A 15,157-nucleotide genomic window follows, 5' to 3' on the forward strand; every position below is an offset into this window, starting at 1 on the left:
AGGAGATACAGCTTGTGACCTGGAGAAAACCTTATCTCTCTGTGTAAAAGGACAAAGCTTTTCATTTAAATAGTCTTTCAGCAGGTTTTATGCCTTCATTATGTTGTCAGTTATTACTACTGTGATGTTCATGCATTTATTTTACACAGGTATGATCTGTACTTTTGCCTACTGGTGGGCAAACTAATCATTTTTAAGGAACTATATACTTATGTAGTACATACATTAGAGTGTTATTTAAAATATTCAGTGTGACAACAATACATGCTTATGCTTCAGTTATTTTTCTCTGTTTGCAGCAATTATACAAGCAACACATGCACATCTATGTCTGTATAGATAAATATTTGTATAAGTGCTGATGTCAAAACACATACATGGATATATATCAGTGTTGCAGAACAATCAAGATTATATGTATATGTATATGTATATGTATATGTATATGTATATGTATATGTATATGTATATGTATATATAAAAGGTAAATATGTATTGGCAACCAGAGTAGTACCATACAAGATGACTGCTTTACAACTCTCTCCCACATCTATTCATGTGTTCATATAAAGCTAGGCAATCTGTTTCATGGAAAATAATAGAAGTTGAAGCCTCGTGAGCCATTTCTTAGCATAGATTGTAGCACATGGCTTCCCAAAGCATGTAACTTCTCAGACAAGCTTATAACTTTACATTAAGTTTGGAAACTAAGAGTAGTGCAAGAAACAAGTCAAAACTAAAAAGGACAATAAAGCTGGTGCACATGAATGAATGACACATCCCACATGTACCAGGGATCTAAACAAATTCTGCTGTGTGGCAGCACAAATCCACATAAAGACACACACACGGAATTAGTGCACATACAAATGAAACTATGCGGACTTACAAATAGGACCATAACCTCAGCTGCAAACTGATGACTTTTTCCAGAGTATAGATTTATTACCTACTTAGTGATTTGCACTCTGCTTTAATAGTTGTAATTCAGCACCCTCCTAAAATGCAATCGTATGTTCTCTCCAAATCTCCAAGCTGTCTTGCCTTTGGATTTTATTTCTGCAAGAGCTTGTTTCATGTATTCGTTAAAGTTTAGTGCTCTGACCCTCCCTACTCAGTCCTTGAACTACTTCAAGACAAAACAACACAAACTTAATTTCTAAACAAAAGATAGTACAACTCAAGTACACAAAATATTTCAAAAGTAAAAAGACAACAGAGATGTATCTTTTCTGGCTATAAGATACCAGCAGGAAACCTAAGTTAGGGCTTTAGCAGAGCAGCCAAAATATTTATGCTTCAGTCTGAAGGTGTGAACATGCAGATACATTTCCAAGGACGAAAGCAGGACTTTCAATTCTGAGCTCCTAGGACATGCAAAGAAGAGTCAGAAAATTCTCCTTAAATGTTTTTTCTGCTAATCAACAGAAAAGCAAAGGTGCTAGGAAGGTTATAAAGGAAAATATTCTTTTTCCATAGCTGGTAAGCTTGCTGTCATAGAAGAAAACCACTCCAGAAAAGGTTTAACAGCAGTCAAGAACATGTTTTTTATTGTAATTATAATATTAGATTTCACCTAAAAAGTAATAATGCTAGAGAATGAGAGATGAAAGGTTTTAGATCTCATCATATGCCACGTGTGAGTTTAGTAACGTTCCCATGTTACAGAATTAGAGCAATACAAACCCTTTTGGTGCAACAGAGTTGAAGTTAACAAAGACAAGTCTTTAAAGTAAGTGGAGAGCTGTATGTGACACTTCCTAGCCTAGCCTAGCCAGCTTTACTGCAAGCAGGTATTTTACATAAACCTTCTCCCTCAAGCAGGTTTTGTTGCAGTCAGTAGCCAGGAGGAGCAATATTGCACTAAAGAAAAGTGGAAGAGGAAATGAAGGAGAATAACACACTCAAAGGAATTTTTATTGCCGTGTCCTTAAAGAACACAGTGTTATTTCCAGACCTAATCTCATCAGGAGGGACTTTGGCCAAAGAACCCCTCAACACAAGCAGATTTAGACCCTAGCCCTCTGAACACTGAGCAGGCAGCTCTCTGCTTCTGTGCAGAGGGCATTGCCTTTGTTCCTGGGGTTTGGCTCATATGGTTTCCAACATAGGAATAAAGTCTAAGGCTTTTTCTCCCATTAATGTCTTATCCTGTATGGTCTCTGGGGCAATAAGATTTTAAAAACAAGGTCAAAAGGCTTCTCTGTGTAAAAAAATCCCTGGCCAGAATGGGTTTAGTGAGTAGCACATGCATTATGATTCCATTATAATGCTTCCCTCTCCACCTCTCTACTCCATTGTGGTCAGGTTCCCTATAACTGTTCTTATTTTAATATGTTCTTGTTCTTCTCCATTTTCCTCTTACTTGAATTGATTTTTCCCCCTTCCTGTTTCCTTCCCTAACAGAGCAGGGGCACACTGGCATTTTACTTTGAATGAAACTTCCAAACATACCCTATTTGAAAAGGTTCCTTTTTAGTAGGAAGAGGGAAGTCACCTTATTATACCTTCCATTAATTGTGCTTCAGCAGGTCACAGGAAAGCTCAAGAGGTGTGCGTGAAGTTGACTCTATAAATCATTAGTAATGGAGATGAAATTTTCATCTGGAGTCTCCTAGAGGGAAGGGATTACAGCAGTAAAATATCATCTTTGCAAGAAAAATTGTGTAATAATAACTTTGTGGGATTTCATATTACTGCTGTAACTTAGAGATGAGCACTCCGGTGCATCAAGAGCTTTAATAATGTATGTGTAGGTGGCAAATTACCCATAAAAATCTACTGAATTGTGGATAATGTTCATTTTATATTCTCAAAGATAACCTAAGCCTTTGTACAGATGTTGTCTCATGCCCCATGCTCATGACATCTCAGAGGAATATCGAAAGCACGGTATGCTGGCCACTTCCCTGAGCATAAGCCTTCTTTCTCCTGTGAGCAGTATGAATTCCTATGGAAGCAGGGGATGAAGCACATTTATTAGAGGCATATTGACACAGAATAAGCTGAATCTCATGTCAAGGGCCTGTATCAGTCTATCGTACAATATTTCTGTGCTCTTCATTAGAGTAAGCTTCTTACTAGAATCACTTTGCTGTCACATTAATCAGAAAGACGAATAGGAAATATATAAATGAGAGGGAGGCTTGTGATCCAGTCCCTTTACCTGCAAATATTTTGTACAAAGTAATGCAATATCCATTCATGCAGCAGCTGGATTCCTGCATTCTCTGCTTCATCCACTGGACGTTTTATCTGAAGTGATTTTGGAAAAGACACAATGTCCCAACGTGGCAAGACCGTAGTACTGCGTACAGTTCTGGTGTCCTCAACATGAAAAGGACATGGAGCTGTTGGAGCGAGTCCAGAGGAGGGCCACGAGAATGATCAGGGGGCTGGAGCACCTCCCGTATGAAGACAGGCTGAGAGAGTTGGGGCTGTTCAGCCTGGAGAAGAGAAGGCTGCGTGGAGACCTCATAGCAGCCTTCCAGTATCTGAAGGGGGTCTACAAGGATGCTGGGGAGGGACTCTTCCTTAGGGACTGAAGTGGTAGGACAAGGGGTAATGGCTTCAAACTTAAACAGGGGAAGTTTATATTAGATATAAGGAAGAAGTTCTTTACAGTGAGGGTAGTGAAGCACTGGAATGGGTTGCCCAGGGAGGTTGTGGGTGCTCCATCCCTGGTGGTGTTCAAGGCCAGGTTGGACAGAGCCTTGGGCCACATGGTTTAGTGCGAGGTGTCCCTGCTCATGGCAGGGGGATTGGAACTAGATGATCTTAAGGTCCTTTCCAACCCTTACTATTCTATGATTCTATGATTCTATTATCAATCCTTTACATAAGTTTCAGATATGCACGCACTTTGAACTTCTGTATCCTCCCTTTCCTTGAATCTTGTCAGCTCAGATAATCCCTTACCTCCTTCTGCTGGGGCTCCTGGTCGCTACAGCTGCTTGTTTGAACCAGACCTTTCCCCAGCCCATGTGGCTCATCTCAGTGCCATCTCTTTTGTCAAGCAAAACCAGAGCTGCCAGTAGCCAGCTCCATGACAGAGCGTCAGGTTGCAAACTAACTGTGTTGCTTCTAAACAAGGCAGCAGTGTCCTCTAAACCACTTTCCCTTTTGTCACTGTGTAATTGGAAAGGCAGTATCAACTAGCTCCATCAGTTGTTAAAGATGCAGATGGAGCCAGAGAGTCAGTCCAAGGTTGGAACCAATCTAATCACAGCTGTGCTGGGTAGGCAGGTCTGCCAGAGAATCTTGGACTTAAAACTATGTAGTAAGCAGAAATAGAGCATATATTCTCAGGGCAGAAGGATATTAAAAAAATTAAAACCCCATTTGGTTATTTTTAAGTGGCAGAACTAAAAATCTGTCAACAGATTACTCTTTCTTGGATCCTTCATAGTACAAAAAACTTCTTATACTAAGGACAACTGTAAAAGAAATGAAAAAAGAATACTCATATGCTAGCTATTTTTCTAAGGATTATCATTCTGAACAGTTTATACACTGAGAAACAATAGACAAATTCATACATCTAAATAGTCATACAACGTTCTGGGAGAATATTAAGACATTTTATTTGGCTCTTTCTATTCGTGTCTTTATGGTGTGTGGCAGGAAATCCTGGACTATATTAATTTGATTCCTCAACACCATGCCCTTGAAAACATTAGAGGATCGTTATGAAAGGTACTCTCAGTAGTTCAAAATCCTTGTTTGCACCATGCACAGCAAATCCAATATACTAAGTGAGTTACTAAATATAATGAACTTGAGAGACTTGCCAAGCTCTTTGTACTCTGTGTTTGTCAGGCAGGTTTCATCCTTGTCTCCTACTAGGGATCTTCATGTGCTTGTTGATCTTAGTTTGTCACCCTGAGGTCAAATTACAGCTACGTGGAACTGTACCTTCAGACCACTCGGAAATTATAGCAGGGCACAGTCTCTCAGCTGTGTTTGCCACCAAGAACTCATGAGCTCCAGGGTCCTGGCCACCAGCTGGACAACTCCAAAGTGACGTTCAAGCTTTTCTTCAAGTGAGTTGCCCCAAGACTCTTCCTTTCCATACGTGCCTCTGTCACAGTCACACAATGATGTTCAGCCTGGCAGCAGCTTCTTTCTCTGAAGTGTTCCTTGACTGGCCACCAGGCAGGGCTGAGCAGTTTGCTCTGTACTGTGCCTTGCGGATCCACTGATAACTAGATCTAGAGCAGGGTATGTCTCTGCAAGTTATTTTCTCTTGTCAGACACAGGCTGCTGGAAGCAAAATCAAATCAGAAAAAGAAGGGATTTTTCTTTAGTCAATGTCTTCATTTTATGGTGGGTAAGTTTTTTAATGCAAGGTTTAAAATCTTGAGCATGGAACTGCCTCAGATGCAGAATGAAGAAAAGAAGCACCCCCTCAAGCATACTTGATCCCCTGAGAACAATGCCTGAAGTATCACTTATGACAAGAATTTCTGGGCCTCCCCATACAAACTCAATCTATCTGATTTCAAAACAAATAAAAGGAAATATTCCTGCCCAAAACCTGCAATCACATTTGCACAGCTCAGTGACGCACACCATCTGCTAGATGTTTAAAACTGAAAAGACAACAAGAAACAGCTGTGCCTGCAGGTATCTGTGACCTAGAGGAGTAGCTAGACACAAATAGGAGCTTGTGTATGTAGAAAGTCCTGAGGAATATTTAGAAATATAATAATCTATGCCAACAAAAGTATTGGAAGAGAAAATATCTCTTGTTCAGTACTTCCTTGTGCAGGAGATCTGGTCAGAGCCCTCAAAGGTCTTAATGCAACAGCTACCTCAGACTCTGCTTTCTGCTGTTGTTTTGAGGTTTTTTCACATATCACTTCCAGCTGTCGGTTCTAGCTGCCTGAAAACAGCTCTGAAAACCTTTTCTAGTGCACTTCCATCTTTCTGTCACTGTCCCCCTGCCAGAGGTGACTTTCCATCCCATTTGGAGAGCTCAGCTTTGGTCAGAAGGAGCCATGCAGGACAGCCCAAGCAGTGTGTGCTTCTGGATGGGGACAGGCTGAGGCAGAGGCCGCTTCCCCAACAGAGCCACCCTCTATGGAAAATGTCTTTCACAGTAACTCATCATTTGGGGAAAAGCTGCTACAAAGGTGACTTAGGATATGAAACAATATTCTGTTTGGAAAGTGAAGCACATCTGCACATATTTTTGAACAAGGCTTTAATAATCTATCCTATACTAGTGGGGGTTTTGCTTGCATAAGCAAATATGCAGCATCAGGACTAAGTGCTCACATAAACTGAAAATACAAACTGATGCATATATTGTTTCACTGCATCATTGCACAGCTGTTGGTTAACAGACTAAATTGCTATTTCTGTTGACCTTTGAGCAGAAGACAATGAGCAAGAATGGACTATTGGTTTGTTTCTAAAAGAAATTGGGACTTCTCTGTTACTTTTTGTAAAGATTTGTCATAAAGCTTAGGATAGTGTAAAGATAAATACACGTTTATACAAAAAATTTAGCAGCTTTTGACTATTATTTGTAAGAAGTTTCATAATTCAGAAATTTCACATTTTATGATGTCATTGAGAATTTCTCAAAGTGGAAATGTAGAAGAAAAGTCTTAAATTTATTTTTTTTGTCCTAAACAAGATCTTTTTTTTTTTTTTTTTGTTACCTAAATCTGCTTTGGCAGTTTTAAAGTGGAAAACCTTTGGGTTTTTTAATTGCTTCCATTTCATTTCCAGTTTTTATTACACCTCTAGCTGGACTGGTTTTTATAGCTGTTTATAGTAATCACTTTTAAAATACTACCTTGGGATGCAAATGTTCTTTTCTATTCTTCACATGATCAAATTCCTTTTGTATCCTAAACTTTATGGGGGTAGTCTTATGATTAAATAGGTTTAAAAAAAGAGCATGCACCTGGCTGTATAGAAGAAGGGGCTGACTGAATGGTGTTGATGATGTAAACTCAGAAGGGAAGTGATAATGTGCATTAGAGCATTATATTCCCTACCCACTGGCTGTGTTTTATTTCACCTGCAAACAGGTAAACATGGCAGGAGATACATCTTGCCCAGCTCCTGAGCTGAACACCTTGCCAGACTTAGGTTGCTAAGTGTGCAGAGTCCCTGCACTGATTTTGCTGCTCACAAATGTCGAGTGATTTGCCATCTCTCAAAGGAGAGCATATTTGAAATCCAGGGCCCCATCCTGGCCTACTTGCCCTGCAAAAAGATGAAAGAGAGGCACAGGTGCTTGAGAAAAGGAGTTGTCTCTTCTCACAGTCCCCTGCATCCCCATCCTCAGAGCTGAAATCACTGAGAAAAATCAAACCCAACACCTCCTGCAGGCTCTGAACCAGAAGGCACCAGTGAGCACTTCTGTCCTGCACCATGAGGCTGGACTGCATGGGGCTATTTATCACCTGAAAAATGGAGGTGAACGTATGAGGTCAGATGTATGAGGAACCAGCTGGAGCCTTCATCCCAAGGTAGAGCCAAACCTGTTGGGAAATATTTTCCATGTTCAAAATACGTCACTATGAAAAAAAAATAATAATAATCTCATGCTGGGCAGTTTCCTCTCCCTTAGTGTTTTCTGATTCCAAGCCAAAATGACAAATTGCTTTTGGGTTTCTTTTGTTGTATTTTAAAGAGGAGCAGAGCAAAAAAATGCAGATTGCACAAGAAACTGAGTTCCCATGAGAGATTTTTTTTTAATTCAATTTTTCAGGTCAGTGTGTTCCTCGTGGTTTAGTGACATTTCACTAACAATCCAGACTCTTGACTGACATCTATTTTAAATGAAACTGCAAATCCAGCCATCACTGATGAGAACTGTGATGTTGGTTGTGCTTATTCGATCCAGAGCACCGATGTGAATGACATCACTGGGTACTTAAAAGACCTGACATCATCACAAAATTGCATTCTACCTCCTACTGTAAAAATACATCATCATTATTTCTGTGGTCTCTAAAAAGAAATTGATTTTTTGTGCCTCCTGTGGATGCTGCAATTCTATTTTAGTGTAATGCTTTTATGTCTATAGCAGCCAATTGCTTTGACCCTGAAGTCCTTCTTGCAGTGCTGCTGACTTGCTGAATCACAGAGTTCATTCACATCCTCTCGTCAGAGAATAGTATGCTGAGTGCAAGATTTGCTACAGCAGCAATATAAAAAAATGAGATAACAAAAGTAAATATGAAATAAAGTAGAAGAAAATAATGGAAGACACATGAAATAATAATAAAAGACCTGAAAAATTCAAGGAAATGTAGCAGCTGAGTGACTTTATACGTCGTAAATGACACGCTTGGTGTATGGGGTCATGCAACAGAAAAAAGGGGGTTTTCCCTGGTGAAATTTAACAATGAAGGCACCTCTCCACCACTCCAGGTGAATTGCCATGCTCAGGATTTACCTGACCTCTGAGCAGGTGTACATATACACTCATTCCTGCCTCGTGTCTAGCGGGTGAGACTTATGTACTGGGAATTCAAGGGATTTGCATACACTCAGATTTCTTCCATGGCACCTCTGTCACCTGAAAGAGTCATCCCGACCTTCTTGCTTAGGGCACATTTAACACTGCACAAATCCGTCCGGCTGCTAACCTCCACCCGGGTGGAGATTAATCCTATTGTAATTGTTTCTTTTCTCAAGTTGGCTCCTTTAAAAAAGGAGCTCAGAGGAAGGTCCTGCTGTTCCTGTTGAAAGCAGTATGCTATGCAGCTGCGGTGGCCTTCAGTCCCCAGCTGCTTCCCCAAGATGGACCGGGTGAGCTCTCCCCGCCTGGTGGGATGCAGCTCCCACCCCAATCTTCTGCCAGAGGGTCAACAAAGTGTCCTTCTTCATCATGCACTGGTCAGGATGTGAGGGAGCAAGGAGGAAGGGCAGCCAGGGAATGAAGGCCGGTACACTGAGATGTACTCTCACTTCCATACCCCCAAATTCCTAGCCTGTATCCCTTCCTTTCTGCATCTTTTTCTGAGTTACTTGACCTTCTCCATACAGGGCATGGAGAGTCTGGATACCTAAAGCAGATTTTTGAACCCCGCTAAAGGCACAAGTATTGTGACCCCAAAATCCTGTTAAGGATCTAGACATCAGTTTCAGCACATTTCACTGCTAATCACAGCTATAAACAGGCTCCTGCACAAGGTGGTGACCCACACCACATTGCTTTCCATTGACAGAAGTATGAAGTGCAAAATTCATCATGGACAGACAAGTGCTTGAGTGTGCTTGCATACCTCCCTACCCAAGCAATAACTTCAGAATTTCAGAACTCTTGCATCAATCAGATCTTCAAACCATGAAGCTGCTCATTTTCCCACAATGTAGTTATCACACTGTAACCTTGTACAAAAGAGAGATGCACACTATAGAGCAGGGCTTTAGTACACAGCTAATAACTTGGGGTTATTAATGAGACCATTTAAGTCAGATCCTTGCTAAAAGCAGCACTTTTACCTCACCAGATCTTAACGGGGACTCAAAGCCAGTAAGTGCCATCCAACTCCTACTATGCCTAGACTCAGTTAATGCCTTATATGCTCACAAACTGTATGACATGGTGTTCATTGCTGCTGCTTTTGAAACTGGTGGATTGGAACACAAGTCTGCTGTGCCTCAATGCTCAGCTATCAAAATAGTTCATAAAATCTCCCCCCACAAAAGCACTTACTTACAAAAATCTTTCCTTTTTTAACAGTAGTTTTTAATGGAGATTAAAGACTGAACTTAAGCTGTCTGGCACTAGACTGCATTCAAGAATGTAGCATAAAACAGAACTGAGTTTGTGATGTTGCTCCATCTCAGTTTCTGATGTAAAACAAATACACCATGTCTAGCTTCAGAGCAATTCTTGAAAGTCTTGTATGGCTCTTTTTCAAGTACTGCTCCTGTCGGCTTCCATGAGCCTTAGGATTTTGGCTTTCTCTTGCATATCACATATTCCCAGATGAAACAGAGGTTTCTAGACAGTCATGTTCGATATCCTACTTGAGAAGGAGGAGACTATTTTTCTTTTTGTAAGGGTAAGAAATAGAAGGAAAGGTGGGAGAACAACACGTTAATCTAGGATTTACTGTCACTACAAGTAAGACGTGTTATTCAGACACAAGATTCCCTCAGTCTGTTAATTCACTGGAAATAAATCATTAACTAACCCCTCTCTTGGTGTGATGGACACACTGGGCAATCCTCTTCTCTGCATACACATGGGAGCAATGACCCTGAGCTGCAATAAAAGCCACCCTGATGCTTGGAGGTATAACTGGGTATAAATTACTCACTAATCCTCTAATACTTCCGCTCACAATGAGGCTCAAGTCTAAATGACAATGACATGATCCTTTTTCAAAATGAAAGGGATGAGTCCTTGTCTGCTCCCCACTGCGTTTGTTGCTGTTCTTATATTCTGAATAAGATGGTGACTGTGGAGAATCAAAGCAAGGAACAGAAAATCTTTAATTTGCTCCAGATGTGTCTGATGAGACTCTACCTCCCACCATGGGATCTTGCATCTGTAATAACTGTTGTTGATGTATTGATCAGCTGAGGCAGGTGGAATAAACTCAAGCTCCTACCTCACGTGGAAAATCTAACAAGTTTGCAGAGGAGCTGGGCTGGGCTCTGCAGGGCATAGAGCTGAGTTACATCCTATGGAAATGCAGCATTGTTTCCCTATCCCATGCAGGGGGTGCGTGGCTAACATCCACTCACTGTGGGAGAGGGAGAATAGGAACATGCTCTAGGACTTCGTAATTTGGCTGCGTTGCTGAGGAAAATAAAACAGACAAGGCAATGGCATAGCTGCTGTGAATAACGGTGCTGAAAGAGTCCTTGTCTGCCTGCGTTGCCTGACCATGGTCCTACATAAACAACAAAATAAGCATGCTGGGAAAAGAGATCCTGGTCATCTAATAAAGATGACTGCACAGATGAAATCTAACAGGCTCAGGCTGGGATTTAACCATGTTACCAAAGCAACCTGCAGCCTGTAAATATCTGAAAACAAATTTATGTAGGGTCTGTGCTGGCTCCTGCCAATAGGGAGTTGGCAGAAAACCCCAGGGGAAGAAAGCCTGCCTGGAGGAGCACAGCAGGGTGGCAAGCACCACCTTCCCTGGCAGCACTGGGCAGGGGAGGGCTCCTCCAGGACTGCCAGGGGATGCACTGATTCAGGGTCACACTTCAGCCCTTTTCTGCCCATCAGTGGGGCTGCCGTGGGGGACAAATGTCAGCAAAGACCTAACAGCACCACGGTACTACTTTTGTGAACAGTGACTGTGTCTTGAGTGCATGCAGGTAAGATTAGCTCCAGCTCTCTACCCTGCTATTACTGCATGTGACACCAGACCTGTAGCATACTATAGCAATGTGTTAAGACTCTATAAGTACTGCACGGAGTGACTCAAACATAGCTAGTGTATATTCAGTTCGTCTCAGAAGAGACGCTCATTCCTTTGGAGGTTCCCCTGCTGCCACTTTTAGTTTATGATGTAGGATTCAAGGACAGTCTGTCATCAAATCATGAAGACAATCTCCTTATGCTTTATAGGTAAAGACAGATTGAGATTTTTCTTCTTAATTATTTTTATTACTGTAAGATTAGCATATTCCTGTTTGTCAGACTTTTGATAGGAGTTCTAGGGTATACTTACAAACTACCACCACTAATATGATGTCGCCTTGATAAATGCTATTACTTGGCCAAGTAAATATGACTTTATAACGCTTGTGACTCAGAGTTCTTCAGAAACTCTACCCACTAGTCATGTCAACACTGTCTGAAAGATCTAAACCACTTAGATTTAAACCAAAGCTCACATGTCAGCTCAGATCCTACTGGAGATTACTAAATTTAGTTCACGTTCTTAAAGAAGCAGAATTAGAAATATTTGACATATATCAAAGTATTCATTCCAAATCAGAATGAAGATACATAAAATAATAAAAGTGATAAAGAATAATGCATTTCCCTTGAAATCTATATTTATACAGCACCTTTTACGCAAAGACTAATCCACGACTGCAGAATAATTTAACAAGCAAGAAATGGTCTTCCCACAACCTTGGCATAGTCACCTGTGCAGGGGAAGGAAGTAGAGCTTTTAACAGCATGACAGAGTACTGTGGGTTTGAATGTAAACTACGGTGCCTCTGAAAATATGGGGGAATGCAGACAAAAGGAAACTAATAACTCTAAATAGAATTTGGCCAGGAAATGAGGCCAACTCATTCTCCTACGAATTATATTGTCTTCTTCTAACTTTTCCTACAAAAGATTAAAATCTAGCGGCTTACAAGATGTTGTCTGGGTTTAATTGTCATGATATGCCCTTATCAAGCAGGAAAGCTGGTATTTGAAAGGACTGTGTAACACAAGGCAAAATAAAGTGCAGAAAAATTTCCCTGAAGTACCTGTTTCTGTTGCGTCTGTGCCTACTGTATCAGGATCAGCCCTACTGCCATTTGATGCAGTGGCAAAACCAACTCTGATGACAACATTGCAATGTTGGGCCCTGAGGTTCCTCTTCTCCTATCATTCTGCTGTTGGGAGGAGTGTCTGCTTGAATGCTTCTGTACACGGATGCGCACAAGCTACAGATGACAATGTCAAACACCAAGGTGATTGTGTCACAAATCTTCTTTCAAAAACTATGAATGACCTGGAGATATATCTTACTTAGTCTTCAAAGCTGTTTCCAATACAGCACATTATTTCCATATGCCTGTGCACATTGGTTTGAATCTTCCAAGCACTGTCATTGCAAGGTGATATTTATGAAAACGGCTGGATCACTAATATGGCATTTTGCTCTGTATAGAGTCCATGGCAGTGATGCAAATAGCAACCTGAAAACACGTTATCTTGGTGCCTGTATCTGAATTGATAAAGTGATCCAATTTGTTTGTTTGGAGCAGCTTGGTCACTGAGATGTGAAGCTCTGGCTCCAGCTTTTGATGCATTTCAGATGTTTAAACTGCAAATCCTTTTAATGTACCAGCCCATATGCAATTAAATTCACTTTGTAATATATTCACCTTCAAATTTAAACAATTGTGTATGAGTAGAAGAAATTGATATATCTTCATGTTGGATAACAGTGAACAAATGAAGAATTCATAACAGCTTATACAGTGTTTTCTTTAAAATGATTAGCAGATTAATTAAACTTTGTCATCTGGATGTGTATTCTTGAAAGTAATCTGTTACTAGATTGTTCATTTAATATAGGAGGCTTTGCAGACAAAGGCACTAAGACCATTTAAGGCAGGAAGACTGTTAATCTTAGGTTTAGGAGCCCAGTTAGATTACCAGAAAGGAAATTGCTCATCTTTGCTTGTGAGGCTCTAGAAATAGCCCAGACCTGATGTACGTAGTGTTTAAAAATAAAACCATTTGCATTGCTAGCAAACAAATCAAGTTATCACTAGGAAAGGGGGAATCCCTCTGAGGCATCCCCCACAGTCTGTACCTGGCACGACAGGGGGATTCCCTATACAGAGAGTGAAAAGGAGAATCTATTTGGTCCAGCTTGGCTACTGAGAAACAGCAATGTTAGAATAAGAACTAGATAAATAAAAATTGCATCAGTGATAGAAGACTATTTCTGTGCAACATTTTTTTTTGGAGGGGAGTGGTGGGGGGATTGTACTGAAATAGGTTAGTTCCTTGCACGCTTGTTGCAGAGAGACTGTTCACTATCACACACCTCTCTCCCAAGGCATCTTCCCCATCACCAGAAAAGTCAGCTATTCACGTCATGTCTTTTCATACCATTTTTAATCTATTATTTAGTTAGGCCAAATATTTAATTTGAGATTTCAATATAAAAGCAATTAGCAAGCTTCCTATGTATAAGCCATAATTATGATGCAGCTTAGTAACAGAAGAATGACTAATGAAAAACATTTTGTTGAATTTCTGTTTAAAGACTTTTGTGATATGTTTTAACTGCTGATTTATTTTTTATTCCCCAGCCCTGGTTAAAAACAAACAAAATCTTCCCAATTCTCTTATTTTGGGTAGTAATTCTTCTTGCTTTGCAAATGCCAGCATGTCACTTCGAAACACAGTGACATAACAGCAGAAGAGCATGTGGCAATGGCATGGCATGCCTATACCATAACATTGCAAAATAAAGTTTCTGCGAGCAACAAAATAGTTTCCAGGATATTAAAGTCCAATTGAAGGTTCCAGGATGTGGACTCACCTTGGTAAAATCAGGCTGATCCTTTCTGAAAGCTGAGGCTACAGCCAAAGCACTTATTTGTAGCAGGATACTTCGTAAGAGCAGAACCAGATAAACAGGAAACACTCTCTCTGTCATCTAAATAATAAGCATCCTCACTAGACATCTGTTTGTGTAGAAGTCTTGTAGCTAATGATTTATGATTATGGGGTTCAGGTGAGAGGTAAGAACCACTTCGTCTGATGGCTGAGAGGTAAGAGTTTGCGGAGTAAAATGAGGAAGGAGGGACGGAGCTGCTGGAGGATGGGGCAGAAGAAGGACGGAGAAACAGGAAAGTGTGGAGGGAGTGGTAGCTGGCACGCGGGACCAGTGAGCTGTGCATGCCTGTGGCTTCGTGTGTCACTGGAACGGCACAGCAAAGAAGCAGGTAAGGAATTCAGCTCTGCGTCATTTACTTTGCATCCGGTAGCATCCCAGAAAACTCTCCTCTTGGAAACAATTTCAAAAAATACTTACAGCACTTGAATGCAGTATCTTCAAGCAATTACAAGTACCAACTTCTAAAGGAGTTAGCAGACACTCAAAAATCTTACAAAACTCAGAGATAAGTACATGCTGTCTATCTCCATTTTAGTTCTGCCTCCAGAAATCAGGTTCTCCAATCACTACATATCAGTCCAGTCTGCCAAATGTCCTACCCCCATTTTCATGTTTGTTTTAGCCAGGGGATAGGAAAGATGTGGAGCGGCCATTTTGTTCCCTTCACATCTAAAGCAGGAAAATCTCGCCTGAATAAAAATTATGCAGTTTTATCCATGCGATCAGCAAGACTGGAGACAGACAGAGGCTGGATGCTGTGCTCCAAGCCTCCCCTATGTTGCTGTCCCTCCACCCCTGACTCTCTCTCTTCCACTCACGAAACTCAGGCATCCCCAGCAAAGTGTGAGAAATGGTCT

This window comes from Strigops habroptila, chromosome 6, assembly GCF_004027225.2.
Source record: "Strigops habroptila isolate Jane chromosome 6, bStrHab1.2.pri, whole genome shotgun sequence".
NCBI lineage: Eukaryota > Metazoa > Chordata > Aves > Psittaciformes > Psittacidae > Strigops > Strigops habroptila.